The 15,412-nt window shown below is 21.1% G+C and overlaps 1 protein-coding gene across 3 annotated transcripts in view; it reads right to left on the reverse strand.

The window, feature by feature from the left end:
• The window catches only part of LOC122504669 (hormone receptor 4), a 299,547-nt gene that overhangs the window by 66,655 nt on the left and 217,480 nt on the right, over positions 1–15,412 (reverse strand). Inside the window, exon 1 of one of the 3 annotated variants that reach the window (XM_043615864.1) lies at positions 14,772–15,209. The exons of the other annotated variants lie outside the window; for them this stretch is intronic. The gene's annotated coding sequence lies outside the window, so the exon portion shown is untranslated. Of the gene's footprint in view, positions 1–14,771; positions 15,210–15,412 lie in introns of those variants that run through there. 3 annotated transcript variants of the gene reach the window in all.

The following is a 15,412-nucleotide window of genomic DNA, read 5'->3' on the forward strand; positions in this document are numbered from 1 at the left end:
AATCAACAAATTTTTTATGTTTCATAAATGGAATAATTAAAAAAAAATAGTTGAATTCAACTATACTACTATTTTACTACTTAAATAAATAAATAAATAAATTCAAGTTTAGTTCGCAGTGAAAACTGTTGTTCATGAATGATACACATTTTTGAAAATAATTGAATTGGAATTGAATTTAGAAAAAAAAATTAAATTAAATATCGGTTCGAAATTAATTTGTGAAATACAAACGGCGGTGAATCTACTTTTTTAAGTAGTCGAGGGAGATTATAGTCAGACTTTCCTCTGAAACGAGACGAATAAAATCGAGAAATCTTGATTCCCTGATTTAAGAGCATTTCATCGAGAATTCATTAATTGCATCGACTACAAATATGCAAAATTAAGTTTCGATTGAGAAACAAAATTCGAATAAAAAAAATTTTTTCAACCTTTTTCATCCATAAATTAATTTTTCTCCCGGTGATTTATATAAAAGAAAATTATTGTCTACACTGATAAAAGGTCGATGATCACGGATATTTGTCCATGATCTTGTTGGAATTTTCTTAAGCTACGCGATTGCGTGCTTAGACTAATATCAAGTTGGAATTATCGCCACTTGCAAACAGTGCCTTAAGGCCGACTTTTGTCCGTGAGAATCGACCTTAAAGGAGTGTCGACATCATATCAACGTCACCATGATCCAAGTAACACATGAACGTCACGATCCTCATATACTCTAAAGAATGATCTCGTAACAATGGAAAATGCAAGAAAAATTTTCATCAAGATCATTTAACAAACAAAATAGAATTATTCTCTCTTTTTTATTAACATTTTTTTTCTCCCCTCCCTCAAAAAAAAAAAAAAAAACATTTATTTGACGCATGCATTGAAAATATGCTCAATTATTCTCTAGAATTGGTAAAAATGGTTATACACTGAAAAAAAATTTATTTGACTCAAATAAATTGATTAATTGACTTTTATTAATTAAATATTTAATTGAATAAAATAATATTTACTGAGTTAATTAAATGGTTCAATTCATATTTACTTCAAATTCTAAAACTATTGATTCAAATACCATTTAATTGACTCCAATAAATATTATTTGAGTTAAGTAAATATTTAACTGATAATAGTCAATTAATCGGATATTTGAATTAAACAAATTTTATTTTTCAGTGTAATAATTTGAATTAGTTACTGACTTTTTGGTATTGAATTAGTAAATTTTACTAATAAATAGTAATTATTTCTACTAAATTATTAATAAAATTTAGTAATAAGTAGTAATCACTACTAATTTAATAGTAAAATTTAATAATAAGTCAGTAATCTACTAATTTATTAGTAAAATTTACTAATAAGTAGTAATTTACTAATTCATTAGAAAAATTAACTAATAAGCAGTAATTTCTACTAAAAAAATGTTCTGTTACATTTATTTACGAATTTCTTTAACTGAAAAATTATTCGAAAACAATATATAACTTCATTTTTAAATAAATATTTTGCCACAGGAATTAAGATTTTCAAAAGTGTAAAATTCAATAGTAAAAATATTATTATAAAACTTGCTAATTTGTTACTGTACCTTCTTTAAAAAATAATTTTCATCATTTCGATTATTCATTAATAGAATTTTCAACTAGAAATCTTCTTAAAATCAACTTTTTTAATAATTTTTGAAAAAGTACCTAGTTTGTGAATTTTCAGATTCTTATGTTTACAATTTAATTTTACGAAATTTCGATTATTCTGACAGTTTTCAATTAATTATATTAGAAATTAAAAACTTCAAATAATTAAAAAAAAAAAATTCCACTAAAATTTTTAGAAAAAAATTAATTCTACAGAATTCTTAATTAAAAGTAGGAAAAGTTCAAATCAAAGATTTTAATTAGAAATTTTTTGGAAATTCAATTATTTCTTAAATTCCACGCTTTCACTATTCAATTATAATCTAAAATTTTAACTGAAATTAATTTTTAAATCAATATTTATTAAAAAATTCTACGAGAATTGAATTATTTAAATATAAAAATAAATATTTTATTATATTGAATGTTTGTTAAAATTGAATTTTCATAAAGAATTTTATCAAAAAGTTTTTAAAAAATTGAATTCTCTTGACAAATTTTAATAAAATTTTTAAGAATTAAGAATAATTTTATTTTTCGAGAAATTTGATGAAAATTGTATTAAAAACAATTAAAATTCTGCGATGAGTTTTATTATTTGTGAAAATAATTGAATTCCTAAAAAGAATTTTATTATTTACGAAAATAATTGAATCCCCAAAACAATTTTATTATTTATGAAAATAATTGAATGATTGGGAAGAAATTTATAAAAAAATTTATAAATAATGAAATTCTTGGGGAATTTTTATTATTTTTTGAAAATAATTAAATGTTTGTGTAGAATTTTATTAAATTTTTTTTTTAAATAATTGAATTCTTTTGGAAAATTTTAATCAAAATAGAAGATATTAAAAATCATTGAATTGAGAAAAATTTTTGAAAATAATTGAAATTTTGCCAAAAATTTTATTCAAATTTTAGAAAATAATTGAATTTCGGAGAAAAATTTAATTTTTTTAAAGATAATTGAAATTTTGACGAAAATTTTTGTAAATTTTTTAACAAAATAGAATTTCTGCGAAGAATTCAATTAGTTTTGAAAATACTTAAATTCTTGAAACGAATTTTATTAACATTTCTTTTTAAATAATTGAATTCTTTTGTGAAATTTTATTGAAATAGTAGACATTGAAAATAATTGAATTTTGACAAATTTTTGAAATTAATTAAAATTCTATGAAGAATTTCATTAAAATTACATTGAAAAAAATTGAATTGTTACAAAGAATTTCATTAAAATTTTTTAGAATAATTTAATTTTTTGAAGAAATTTAATAAAAACTGTATTGAAAATAGTACTTAAGTTCTAATAAATAGATTGTAGCAAAGATTTTAAAAATAATTGAATTTCTTTGATAAATTTTAATATATTTTTTAAAAATAATTTCATTTTCCGGAAATTTGATGAAAATTGTATTAAAAATAATTGAAACTCTGCCAAGGATTTTATTAAAATTTTTGAAAATAATTGAATTTTGGAGAAAAATTTTATTATTTATAAAGATAATTGAAAGTTTGACGAGAATTTTTGTAAATTTTTTAACATAATCGAATTTTTTCGAAGAATTATATTGTTTTTGAAAATAATTGAATTTGTGAGACGAATTTTATTAAAATTTCTTTTTAAATAATTGAATTTATTGTGAAATGTTATTGAATTTTGACAAATTTTTGATAATTGAATTTCTATCAAGAATTTTATTAAAATTCTATTGAAAAAAATTGAATTGTTACGAAGAATATCATTATCATTATAATTAAAATGTTTTTTGAAAATAATTGAATTTTTTTGATAAATTTTATTATAATTTTTAAGAATGATTTCATTTTTCGAGAAATGTTTGCGTAGAGTTTTATTAAAATTTCTTTTAACTAATTGAATTCTTTTGGGTTTTTTTTTAATAAATGTAGTAGATATGTAAAATCATTGAATTGAGGAAATTTTTTGAAAATAATTAAAAGTTTACCAAGAATTTTATTAAGATTTTAGAAAATAATTGAATTTTTGAGAAGAATTTTACTCCTTTTAAAAATAATTGAATTTTTTCAATTATTTCTAATTGCTTCAAAATTGAATTTGTTTTAGTGTTTTTAACTAAAATTCTTCTATAAATCCATTATTGTTAATAATCAATTAAATATTTATTCAAAAATTTAACTAAATTTCAGAAGAATTTTAGTTATTAAATTTTTTTTTAAATCTAGGTTTTTTAAAAATTCTTTTGTTTATTTTAATTTAATTTAATTTTAATTTTTAAAATTTTTAAAATGAATTGAAATTTAGAGACTAATTTTATTGCGAAATAAGACAAGAGTCAATTTATAGAAAGGATTTTTTTTTCAAAGCAAAATTTTTGTAGAAAGTTATGAAGAGAGAAAAGATACAGTTTATTAAAATTTAAAATAGAAGAGATTGAAACAAGATTGCGATGACTTCGGATACAGTCGATTAACTGGCATGTGTCAGGGTCATGTGAGATCATTAGGACGCAAGGATACGCGGTTAGGTTTCAATATACTATCGCTGTAAATTTATCCTGCCGGGTTTATTCACGTTCTTCGAGGATCAAGGAAGAACCTCGCTGAGAATTTCAAGAACACTAATATAAAAACTCGCGATCCTCAATTTTTTTTCTATTCGAAAAAAAAAGAAAAATATTCTATCGAGTTTAAAAAAAAAATGACATTCCATTTTCAACTTCCGAATTGTCAAGTACAATATTTCTATTTCAACCTCAAGTTAATGTATTTTTAATTATTTCGCGGATTTTTCTTAAACGCAACTGCAATTTTTTTTTATGTAACATTAATAAAGTTGAGTCAAATTAGGAAGTGAAATTTCTTTTTGAATAGTATTTTAATTTTTTGTTTGTTGACCATTGAAAAATAATAATTCAAAATATTCGGGGTTAAAACTAATAAATTAAATTAAATTAACAATTAAACTAATAAAAAACGTAGTATGATTATATTTATATTTAAAATTATAAATTTGATACCAAGAGAAATTAACTACTAAAATAAAAAAAAATTTCAAGAGAGTGAAGAATCGAACCCTGGTCTTGTCGGCACAACATGCAAGCGGCGTTACCACTCGACTACTGCACACTGGGAATTAACTTTTAAATTTAATTTCAAATCACTGTAAAATCAGTTTAAAATCAGTTTAGAATCAGTTTAGATTTCAGAAACAGTTTAGAATCAGTTAAAAAAGGTGTTGAACAAATAGAGAATATATTTACTTTTTTTTTCGAGAGACGATATAATCGAGTTCCATTTTTATCGCTATGAAATAGAATTGAAATTCAACGGCATAAAAGCGTAAGAAGCCCCGCGTTTGTGTTGATGTGAATACGTATAATGCCGTGATTACTGCCGGATATATTTAGTTTGAGATTGGCATAGGTCGCGAGAGTATACTGTTTGTTATCTGTTTCTGCGCACGTGGCCTCTATTAGAGCTGTTCTAGCCGGTTATAGTCAGCGTCTAGTTCTTGCCTATAGTGACTGCTCAAATATATATTAGCAAAAATTTTATTCTTTCTCTCTCTCTCTCTCTGTTTCTAGAAAATTTCTCCAAAAAAATTTTTTTGAGGAAGATAATTTACTAAATTATTTTTTAACTAAAAAAATATTTTTTTTTTAACTGATAAAGACTATTTTTCCAAACATGAAAATAAATTGACCAGGGAAAAGTCAGGGATTATTCTAATACAAACCTTCAGAAATTTTTTTGTATTTCTGACAAGAATACATTTTTTAATGTTATTTATTTTAAAAGTTTTTTTATTATCTTCATAAATAAAAAAATTCTTCACAGAAATTCAATTATTTTTCGGAATTTTCATAAAATTCTTTGCAAAATTCAATTATTTTAATGAATAACAATATTCATTAAAAAAAATTCAATTATTTTCGAAAATAATAAAATTCTTTGAAGAAATTCAATTATTTTCGAAAATTTTAACGAATATCTCGTCAAGAATTCAATTTATTATCTTTACATATATGTAGCAAAATTTTTCGCCTAAAATTCAATTATTTTCAAAAGTTTTGAGTAATTCAATAATTTTTAATATTATTCAATATTAAAAAAATATTTAATACGATTCTATTAATATTCAATTATTAGCTAAAATTTTAAGTGAAATTAATTTTTAAATTAATTTTTATTAGAATATTCTACTAGAATTCAATTATTTAAATACAAATTTAAATGTAAAAATGCAAATAAATAATTTATTGAATAATTGAATGTTTCTTAAAATTCAATTCTCATAAAGATTCGTTATCAACAAGTTTTCAACTAATGGAATTCTATCAACGAATTTGATTAAAATTTTCAAATTCAATTTTACAAAATTTCAATTATTTGTAAATCCTTTAATTATAAATATATATTAGAAAAAAAACTTTAAATAATTTCAAAAAAAAATCTGCAATTAAAGTTTCTCGAAGAAAATTAATTCCACAGAATTGTTAATTAAAAATATGAAAAATTTAAATTTTCAAAGATTTTAATCTAAAAACCATTTCAAAATTCAATCATTTCTAAAAATTTACGCTCTAATGCTTTTAATATTCAATTATAATGTAAAATTTTAACTGAAATTTATTTTTAAATTAATATACATCAAAAAATTTTTCTAGAATTCAACTATTTAAATAGAAAAATAACAATTTATTGAATAATTCCATGTTTCTTAAAATTGAATTCTTATAAAGAATTTTATCTATAAATTTTTAAATAACTTAATTCTTTTTACGAATTTTAATAAAATTTTAAAGAATTCTTTCGAGGAATTCGATTAAAATTGTATTAAACATAATTGAAATTCGGCAATGAGTGTTATTATTTATAATTGAATCCTCCGCAACAATTTTATTATTTATGAAAATAATTGAACGATTGCGAAGAAATTTATAAAAAATTTGTAAATAATTGAATTCAATTATTTTCTTTTCATTCAAATATTTCTGAAAATTTATGCTTTAATGCTTTTAATATTCAATTATTATATAAAATTTTAATTAAATTTAGTTTTGTAAATCAGTTTCTATTAGAAAATTCTATGAAAAATCAATTATTTAAATACAAAAATAAATATTTAAAAATTTCTCAAAATTGAATTTTCATAAAAAAATTTATCAACAAATTTTTAAATAATTGTATTCTTTCGATGAATTTTAATAAAATTTTTAAAAACAATTACATTCTTCGGAGAATTGAATTGATATTGAAAAAAATATTTAAGACAATTTATTAATATTCAATTAATGTCTAAAATTATAACAGAAATTAATTTTTAAATCAATTTTTATTAGAATATTCTACTAAAATTCAATTATTTAAATACAAAAATAAATAATTTATTGAATTCTATAAAAAATTATTAAAAATGGATTTTTTGTTGGAAAAATTTATGAAAATTGTATTTTAAATAATTGAATACCCGCAAAATTTTTATTATTTTAGAAAATAATTGAATGTCTGCGTAGAATTTTATAACAAATTTTTTGAATAATTGTTTTTTTTGAAAAATTTATTAAAAATACTAGATATTAAAAATTATAAAATTACGAAAAATTTTTGAAAATAAAAAAATAGTAGATATTGAAAATTATTTAATTGAGGGAAGTTTTTGAAAATAATTGAAATGTTTGCGTAGATTTTTATTTAAATTTGAAAAAAAATTGAATTTTGAATAAGTTTTTTATTATTTTTAAAGGTAATTGAAATTTTGACGTTATTTTTTAAAAATTCTTGATCATAATTGAATTTCTGCGAAGAATTTTAATACTTTTGAAAATAATTGAAATTACGCAATGAGTTTTATTATTTATGAAAATAATTGATTTTCTAAAAAGAATTTTATTATTTACGAAAATAAATAATTGAATCCCCGTAAAAATTTGATTATTTATGAAAATAATTGAATGATTGCGAAGAAATTTATAAATAAATATGTAAATAATGAAATTCTTGTGAAATTTTTATTATTTTTTGAAAATAATTAAATGTTTGCGTAGAATTTTATTAAAAATTTTTTTAAATAATTGAATTCTTTTGGAAAATTTTATGAAAATAGTATATTTTGAAAATAATTAAATTGAGGGAAATTTTTGAAAATAATTGAAATTTTGCCAAAAATTTTATTAAAATTTTTGAAAATAATTGTATTTTGGAGAAGAATTTTATTATTTCTAAAGATAATTGAAATTTTGACGAGAATTAAAAAAAATTTTTAAACATAATTGAATTTCTGCGAAGAATTTTATTACTTTTGAAAATAATTGAATTTCTGCAATCATTTGTAATTTCTCTAAAATTATTCTCCAAATTATATCGTACAATTTACGAATAACTTTTCGTCCTTTTTCAATCATATTACGGACTTTACGGACCTTTTTTCAAAAGAAAAACGGATTTTTGTGGATTTTTCCGGGATTTGCAGACCTAGTTCGAGTCCTGTAAATGTTAATAAAGGAGTTTTAACATTATTTTGGCTTGCGAGAGTGAAATTGACGTCATAGGTGAAGTTAGGAATAGAGGCCAATAAATTCTTAACTAGGATCCATTGACTCTAGGCCGATGGCTTTTAACACGCGACGAATTGAAGTCAATGAAAAATGTTGTTCAGAACAAGTACCCGGATCACTTATACTCATGATTATACATATACAGTCCTTCGAGCAACTCTCGACCAATGTCAAGCGATTGTCATTATATTAGTTAGACACTGTTGTAATGTTGTGTGTGACTCAAGTCATGATGGAATATTTCCCTCGACCAATAGACGAATGCAATTTTAAATTTCCCATTCTTCATTGGCTCTATATGCAACCAATAAAAATGTCTCTAGATGTGAATTATTTTTCCTCTAAAAATCATTTATATAAAAGAATTTAAAGATTTTAAAAGAATCGCTTTTTGATTCAAGGAAAATTTCTCCCTTAACATTAATCTGAAAGAAATTATTTTTTGGCGCAAGAGTTTCACTAATTTAAAAATTAATTTTCGTATTTTCAAGGACCTTAATTTTTGTCAAATACTGTTTGTTAATTTTGGCCTTGGGTCCAAATAATTACAAGAAAGCTCTTTGTTAATAGAATTGTTTTAATTAAAAAAAAATTACTTAACTTCCAGATATGTAAAAAAAAATTCTACTTTGTTAATAACTATAATATTTTTATTTCACATTCAGTTCTTTTTTTTTTGCTTACAAGTTTTCTTTGTTAGAAATTGTAGAAAAAAACGTGGAGGTCAATGAGAAAAATAAGACTCAAACTGGTGAAACGCAAATTTAACATATTGCAGAATGCTTAATTCACAGAAACAGAAATTCATTCAAGGTTTCTACACTTATGAAATTCATTGATCGAATTGTAATTTGATTTTCAGCTTGGCTTTGAATTTTAAGTTTCTAACACTTTTTTATCATTTCCTTGTTTTTCTTCTATATTTTGTTTTATAAATCAGATCCTTTCTCTTAGAAAAAAAAGAAAAAAGAAAAAAATCTAAATATGAGCAGGAAAATTTTTATTAAAAAATTCTTCGAAAATTCAATTATTTAAATAACAAAATAAGTAATTTATTCAATAATTAAATGTTTCTTAAAATTTAATTTTTACGAAGAATTTTATTAATAATTTTTGAAAATATTTAATTTCTTTTAAGGAATTTAATTAAAATTTTACTGAAATTTATTATATTAAAGAATTTTGTAACAATTTTTGCAAATAATTGAAAACTTTATGAAGAATTTTATTAAAATTTTTAAAAATAATTGAATTTCTGAGAAGAATTTGAATATTAATTTATGAAAATAATTGATTTAATGCGAAGTATTTTATTAAATTTTGTTTAAATAATTGAAATTTTCCCAAGAATTTTATTAGAATTTTTGACAATAATTTAATTCTTGAGAAGAATTTCGCTATTTAATTCTTAACGAGAATTTTTTTTTTTAAATGTTGAAAATAATTTAATTTCTGCAAAGTATTTTATTATTTTTCAAAAAAAAAATGAATTCTTCTGATAAATTTTGATATTTATCAAAATAATTGAGTTTTGGAAAAGAATTTTATTAAAAATTCCTTAAAATAATTTAAATTTATGGGAAGAATTTTGTTTGTTTATCAAAAGATAATTAAATTCTTTTGCAAAATTACTTGCAAAATTTTAACAATAATTCATTTTCTGCGACGAATTAAGTTATTTATGAAAATATTCGAATTATTGCAATGAATTTTATTTTTTTATTGAATAATTGAATGTTTCTTAAAATTGAATTCTTTCGTCAAGTTTTAATAAAATTTTGATACATTTTTATGCAAAATTGCATTTTTTGAGGAATTTATTTAAATATTGTATTAAAAATATTTAAAAATTCTGCGACGAAAATAATTGAATTCCTAAATGAAATTTTATTATTTATGAAAATAATTGAATGTTACAATTGTATTAAATATTTTTTTCAATAATTAAATCTTTTGATAAATTTTATGAAAATAGTAAATATTGAAAATTATTGTGAATTTCTCAAAATTTTTGGAAAATAATTGAAATTTTGCAAAGAATATTATTTAAATTTTTGAAAATAATTGGATTTTAGGCGAAAAATTTTGCTATATATGTAAAAATAATTTAATTCTTGACGAGATATTCGTTAAAATTTGTAAAAATAATTGAATTTCATCGAAGAATTTTATTATACTTTTAAAAATATAATTGAATTTTTTTAATGAATATTGTTATTTATGAAAATAATTGAATTTTTTAAAGATTTTTATTAAAATTCTTAAAAATATTTGAATTTCTGTGAAAAATTTTATTATTTATCAAGGTAATTGTGTTAAAAATTTTTGAAATAAATAATATTAAAAAATTCATTCTTGTCAGAAATACAAAAATTTTTTCAATGTTTGTATTAGAATTCAAGTAGTTTCACAGTTTATGAGGCAAACAAAAAAAAAACACCAAAAAGAATTTATTTTCAGAATTTTTTTATGAATTCTAGAAATTTAATTTTGTTTGAATTTTTTTTCAGAATTTTTTTATGAACTAAAAATTTAATTTTTTCCAGTACTTTTAATTTAATAAAAATCCCTGACCAATTCTACTTTCCCTGAATTCCCTGATCTGTGGCAACCTTGAAAAAATTCCTTTATATAAAATTTATTATTATTATTATTATAATTTTCATTGTGATTACTATTATTATGAATATTAATTGTTATTTTTTTCCCTTGTAGCCGTAGCTGGAAAATTATTTTTTTCTGTAGTCGGAAGTGAAAAATTATTATAACTTTTATTATTAGCTTCGCGCAGTGGCGATATTATACTTTTATTAGGAAAATACATAAGTAGAAAAAAATTCCGTTCATGTTAAAAGTTTTTTTTTTTTTTTGAAAAAATTTTTATTGTTAAATTTAAAAGATAAATAAACGAGTTCCCGTTGAGAAGAGGATACTTGTGTGCGCGATGTGAAACGATAGAAAAGTGATGGTTAGTAAACTGTTTGAAATATAATACAGGAGGCGAGCGTAATCATGCAAATATGTGCAAGTGTGTGCTTCAATGTATTGCAGTTGAGTGCAGAGTATTGAATATATAGAAGTTTACAAGCGCGACCTATCTCAACCTCGTCATTGGGAGGCGTGCGCACTGGATATTGCGCGCGGGTAAACGAGATAGACGAGTCAAGTGGCGACGAAGGGGTTGGTATTAGGCTAGGTTAGGGACGTCACCCACGACTGCGTTCATCCGCCAGAATAACTTCTGGCGGGCTTGCACACAGTTTCCCTCACGTTTATACACACTGACCGTGATTTTCAAATTTCTATTCAGAATTTTTTATTTTTTTTATTTTTACTGTTTTACATTCAGAGATAAAAATTTATTTGAAACAGACAAAGTTTAACCAAATTCTATTCTATTCTATTCTATTCTATTCAAATTCTATTCTATTCATTCTATTCACTTCGTTTGTGAGCGAATTTTCATGCCATCTACGCGGCGGTTTAAAGAACTTTTGGCGCGAAATTCAAAATCAGAAAAGTTTGAATTTTTCAAATACAAGAAATGATTTTAAATAGAAAATTTCCAAAATTATCATCACAACGGAAGGGAATTTTTTAAGTTTCACTAGAATAAATTTATTATTTATTATTTAAATTAATAAATATTTACATATTTAATAAATTTAAATATTAAATTTATTATTAGAATTGAATTTTATCTATAGTGAAACTTAATTTTTTTTATTTCCTTTTTACGTTGCGAATAAAATTTTTTTTTTAAATTATTAAGGAAATATTTATTTAAACATTAAATTTAAAGAGAAAATATTAATTATTATTTAATTTTAATTTTAAAATAATATTTCTCTTAACCATTATGATGATAATTTTGAAAATTTTCAAAATAGAACAAAAAAATGTTTGCTCTCCTTATATTCTTGGGAGTGAATTATTAAAAAGGAAAAGAGACGATAATTTATAAACTTTTCTCAATTGGAGGAGAATAGTTGTTTTTGTCTTTAGAGAATTTCTGATCTTAATGTTGAAAAAAGAAAAGAAAAAAAGTCAATGCAATGGCATTCTGAAGTGATTGACGGTCTAGTTTATACTCATTTTATTACCGTTCGGAGGTCGAGTTGCAGACGAAGCGACATAGTTGCAAGAAGCCCACGTTTGCTAACTCTATATATACTGTATTCATATATAACAAGATTGCAACGAGCTTTGTATTTTGTCCTCAAGATCTTTCGTCAATTAGCGATCGACTAAAAAATTATTGTTTAATATCCAGCATTTTTTTTTTTTTTTTTTTTTTTTTTTTTTTGAAGACATCAATATTGTCCCACCCTCACTCTTTTTTTTTTGTTGATACTACTATTTAATAGTTTAAATAATAAATAATTTAATAAACTAGTATTAATTAACTTTATATAAAAATGGTAGAAATTTATACTAATAAAATTAATTAGCAATAAATATCATAATTAATAAATATAATAATTATTAAGTAGTTAAATTAAAAATAAAAATTGATAATGTTAATAAAATAATTTATAATTTAATATTTATTCATTAATTTATTTAATAATAATAAATAATTTATTTTAATCTGAATTAGTTATATGTACTATAAATAGTAAATTTAAAAAAAATTCGATTTTACTGTGATAGAAAATATAAAAAGAAATATTTTTTTTTTCTCGAGAAAAGAGAGACCGGACGTGGGTCAACCTTCGATATAGATTGTTCTATAAATTGTCGTAAGAATTTCGAAAGACGGAAGAAGGCCTTTTTTTATTAAAGGAGATTCATATATGTGACCTAGACCTTTTGCTGTCAATATCCGATCTCTATTCTCAATTTGCATTAATGCCTGTCCACACACATTTATATTTTTTTCCCCTCACTTTCAAAGATCCCATTCAATGTCATATACCATTCACTGTCTTTAATAATAATGAATGCGAGAAATAATTTATAAAATTAAATAATTTTTCTATGGTATTCTTGAAAATTTTTCTATTTTGCGTATAAAAAATATATTTATTAATAATAATAGTAACAGCAAGAAAAAGAGTTTTTTTTTAATAAAAAAGATCTAAATTTATTTCTTTTTATTGTAATTAAAAAAATCTTTTCAAAAAAGCGAATATTAAAACAATAATAATAATAATTATTAATTAACAACAAAAACAATAATTTTGCAATAAAACGGCCTAAATTTATTTCTTTTTATTACAATGAATTGAAAACTGTTTTCAAAAAAAGCAAATATTAAAACAAGAATAAATATAATAATAATTAATAATTATTTAACAACAAAAACAACAATAATTTTTCAACAATAAGGTCCTAATTTAGTTATGTTTACTAACATTTAATAAAAAACTGGTTTTAAAAAAAGCAAATATTAAAGCAACAATAATAATTATATTAATTAAATAAAAACAACAAACAATAATAATTTTGTGATAAAAAGGGCTAAATTTAGTTTTTTTTTAAATTTAATTAAAAAATGGTATTAAAAAAACAGCAATAATTAAAACAATAATAATAGTAATAATTCTAAGTAATAAAAATAATAATAGTAGCAATAGTAGTAATAATAATAAGAATAACAATAATAATTAAATTATAACAAATATTATTATTATTATTATTATTTTTATTTTTATTTTTATTTTTATTTTTATTTTTATTATTATGATTATTATTATTATTATTATTATTATTATTATTATTATTATTATTATTATTTTGATTATTATTAATAATAAATATCTACATGGAAAAAGTTATATGGACAACATTGGTTATGTATATGTGCACATAATCCTGATTATAAAACACATCATTTGTCAAGATGCTTCGATTATATGTTTATATTAAAAAATTTATATACTGATATATAAATGGAGTCAGTTGTCATAAGGAAAAGCGCAATTGATCATAAAATTACGTAACTGACAATTTGTATATGGTTTCTATTTATAATGCAACAAAAGCGTCACCTAATGGGTTCAGTGCGCTCTCATAAGGCACGCACGTTATTTTCTTTTTCTTTTTTTTTTAAATTATCAACATTTCTGTAAAAAGAAAAAAAATGCGAGGACACTTTTATTTATTATAATAATATAATAAATATTTACATGATTTAAAAAATAATTTTCAAGGAATCAAATATTTAATTGAACTATTAAATATTTATTTTTTCATATTTTTTATAGTTTTAATTTATTTTTCAAATATTCACGTAAATATTCCATATAATAAATATTTAGTATAATAATTATATAATTTAATAAATATTTGATTTAATATATTAAATATTTGCTTACATAATATTATTATAAAAAAATATTTAATAACTTTCTAAAATCGTAATTAGTGAAAAGTGCTCCAATGATTTAAATTAGTAAAAATTTCAACTACTTTTTAGTAGAATTGAACAATTTCAAGTTGTAATTGATATTAAAAAATTAAATCAATTAATTAACGAATAATTGTAAAACGCATTAAACATTAATTAAAATTACAAATAAATTTTAATTACAAATAAATTTTTAAGTAGTCCTTTAAAATTAAAAAGAGGAGAAATAAAACATCTTTCACTCACATTTTTCCGTTCAAGACATCAAAAACACGAAAATGGCTGCTTAATGAATTAAATTTATCAAAGAACAAAGGACGACGCCAAGGTCATTCACTGACGATGGCCTGAGGTCACTAGGTGACGCGAAAAAAAGTGACCTTTGATCAGGTCTAAAACTCGCGCACGTATTTTGTTTCAATATCCACCACGTCACTTTCTGCATTCAACCTATTTTTCACTTTTTAATTTCACCACTCGTTTTTAAATAGAAATAAAAAAAAAATTGTTCAATATTGATTACAATTTCAATCAATAAATATATACATTTATTGTTTTTCCAATTTCATCCTATAAATATTTCTTTTTTTTTTACTTTGCCAATAAAGCTCTTCGCAAGATACAATTTTTTTTTCACCCTCTTTCTCTTTCATTTATTTCATATATATTTCCTCTAAGAATATTATTTGCATTTTTCTTTTTTAGAAAATTCTTTTTTATTTCTCTTATAAAATAATTTCTTTATTTGATTTTTATTTATTTTAAGGAAAAAATTCTTCTTTTTTCTCTTCGAGCTCACAAATTTCTAATTTCTAATTAATTTATTATAATTTTCTTTCTTACTTTTTCTTCTTCTTTAATTCTTTTTTTTCTTAAAGTAGATCAAC

This window comes from Leptopilina heterotoma, unplaced genomic scaffold, assembly GCF_015476425.1.
Source record: "Leptopilina heterotoma isolate Lh14 unplaced genomic scaffold, ASM1547642v1 Lhet_31, whole genome shotgun sequence".
Taxonomy (NCBI): Eukaryota; Metazoa; Arthropoda; class Insecta; order Hymenoptera; family Figitidae; genus Leptopilina; species Leptopilina heterotoma.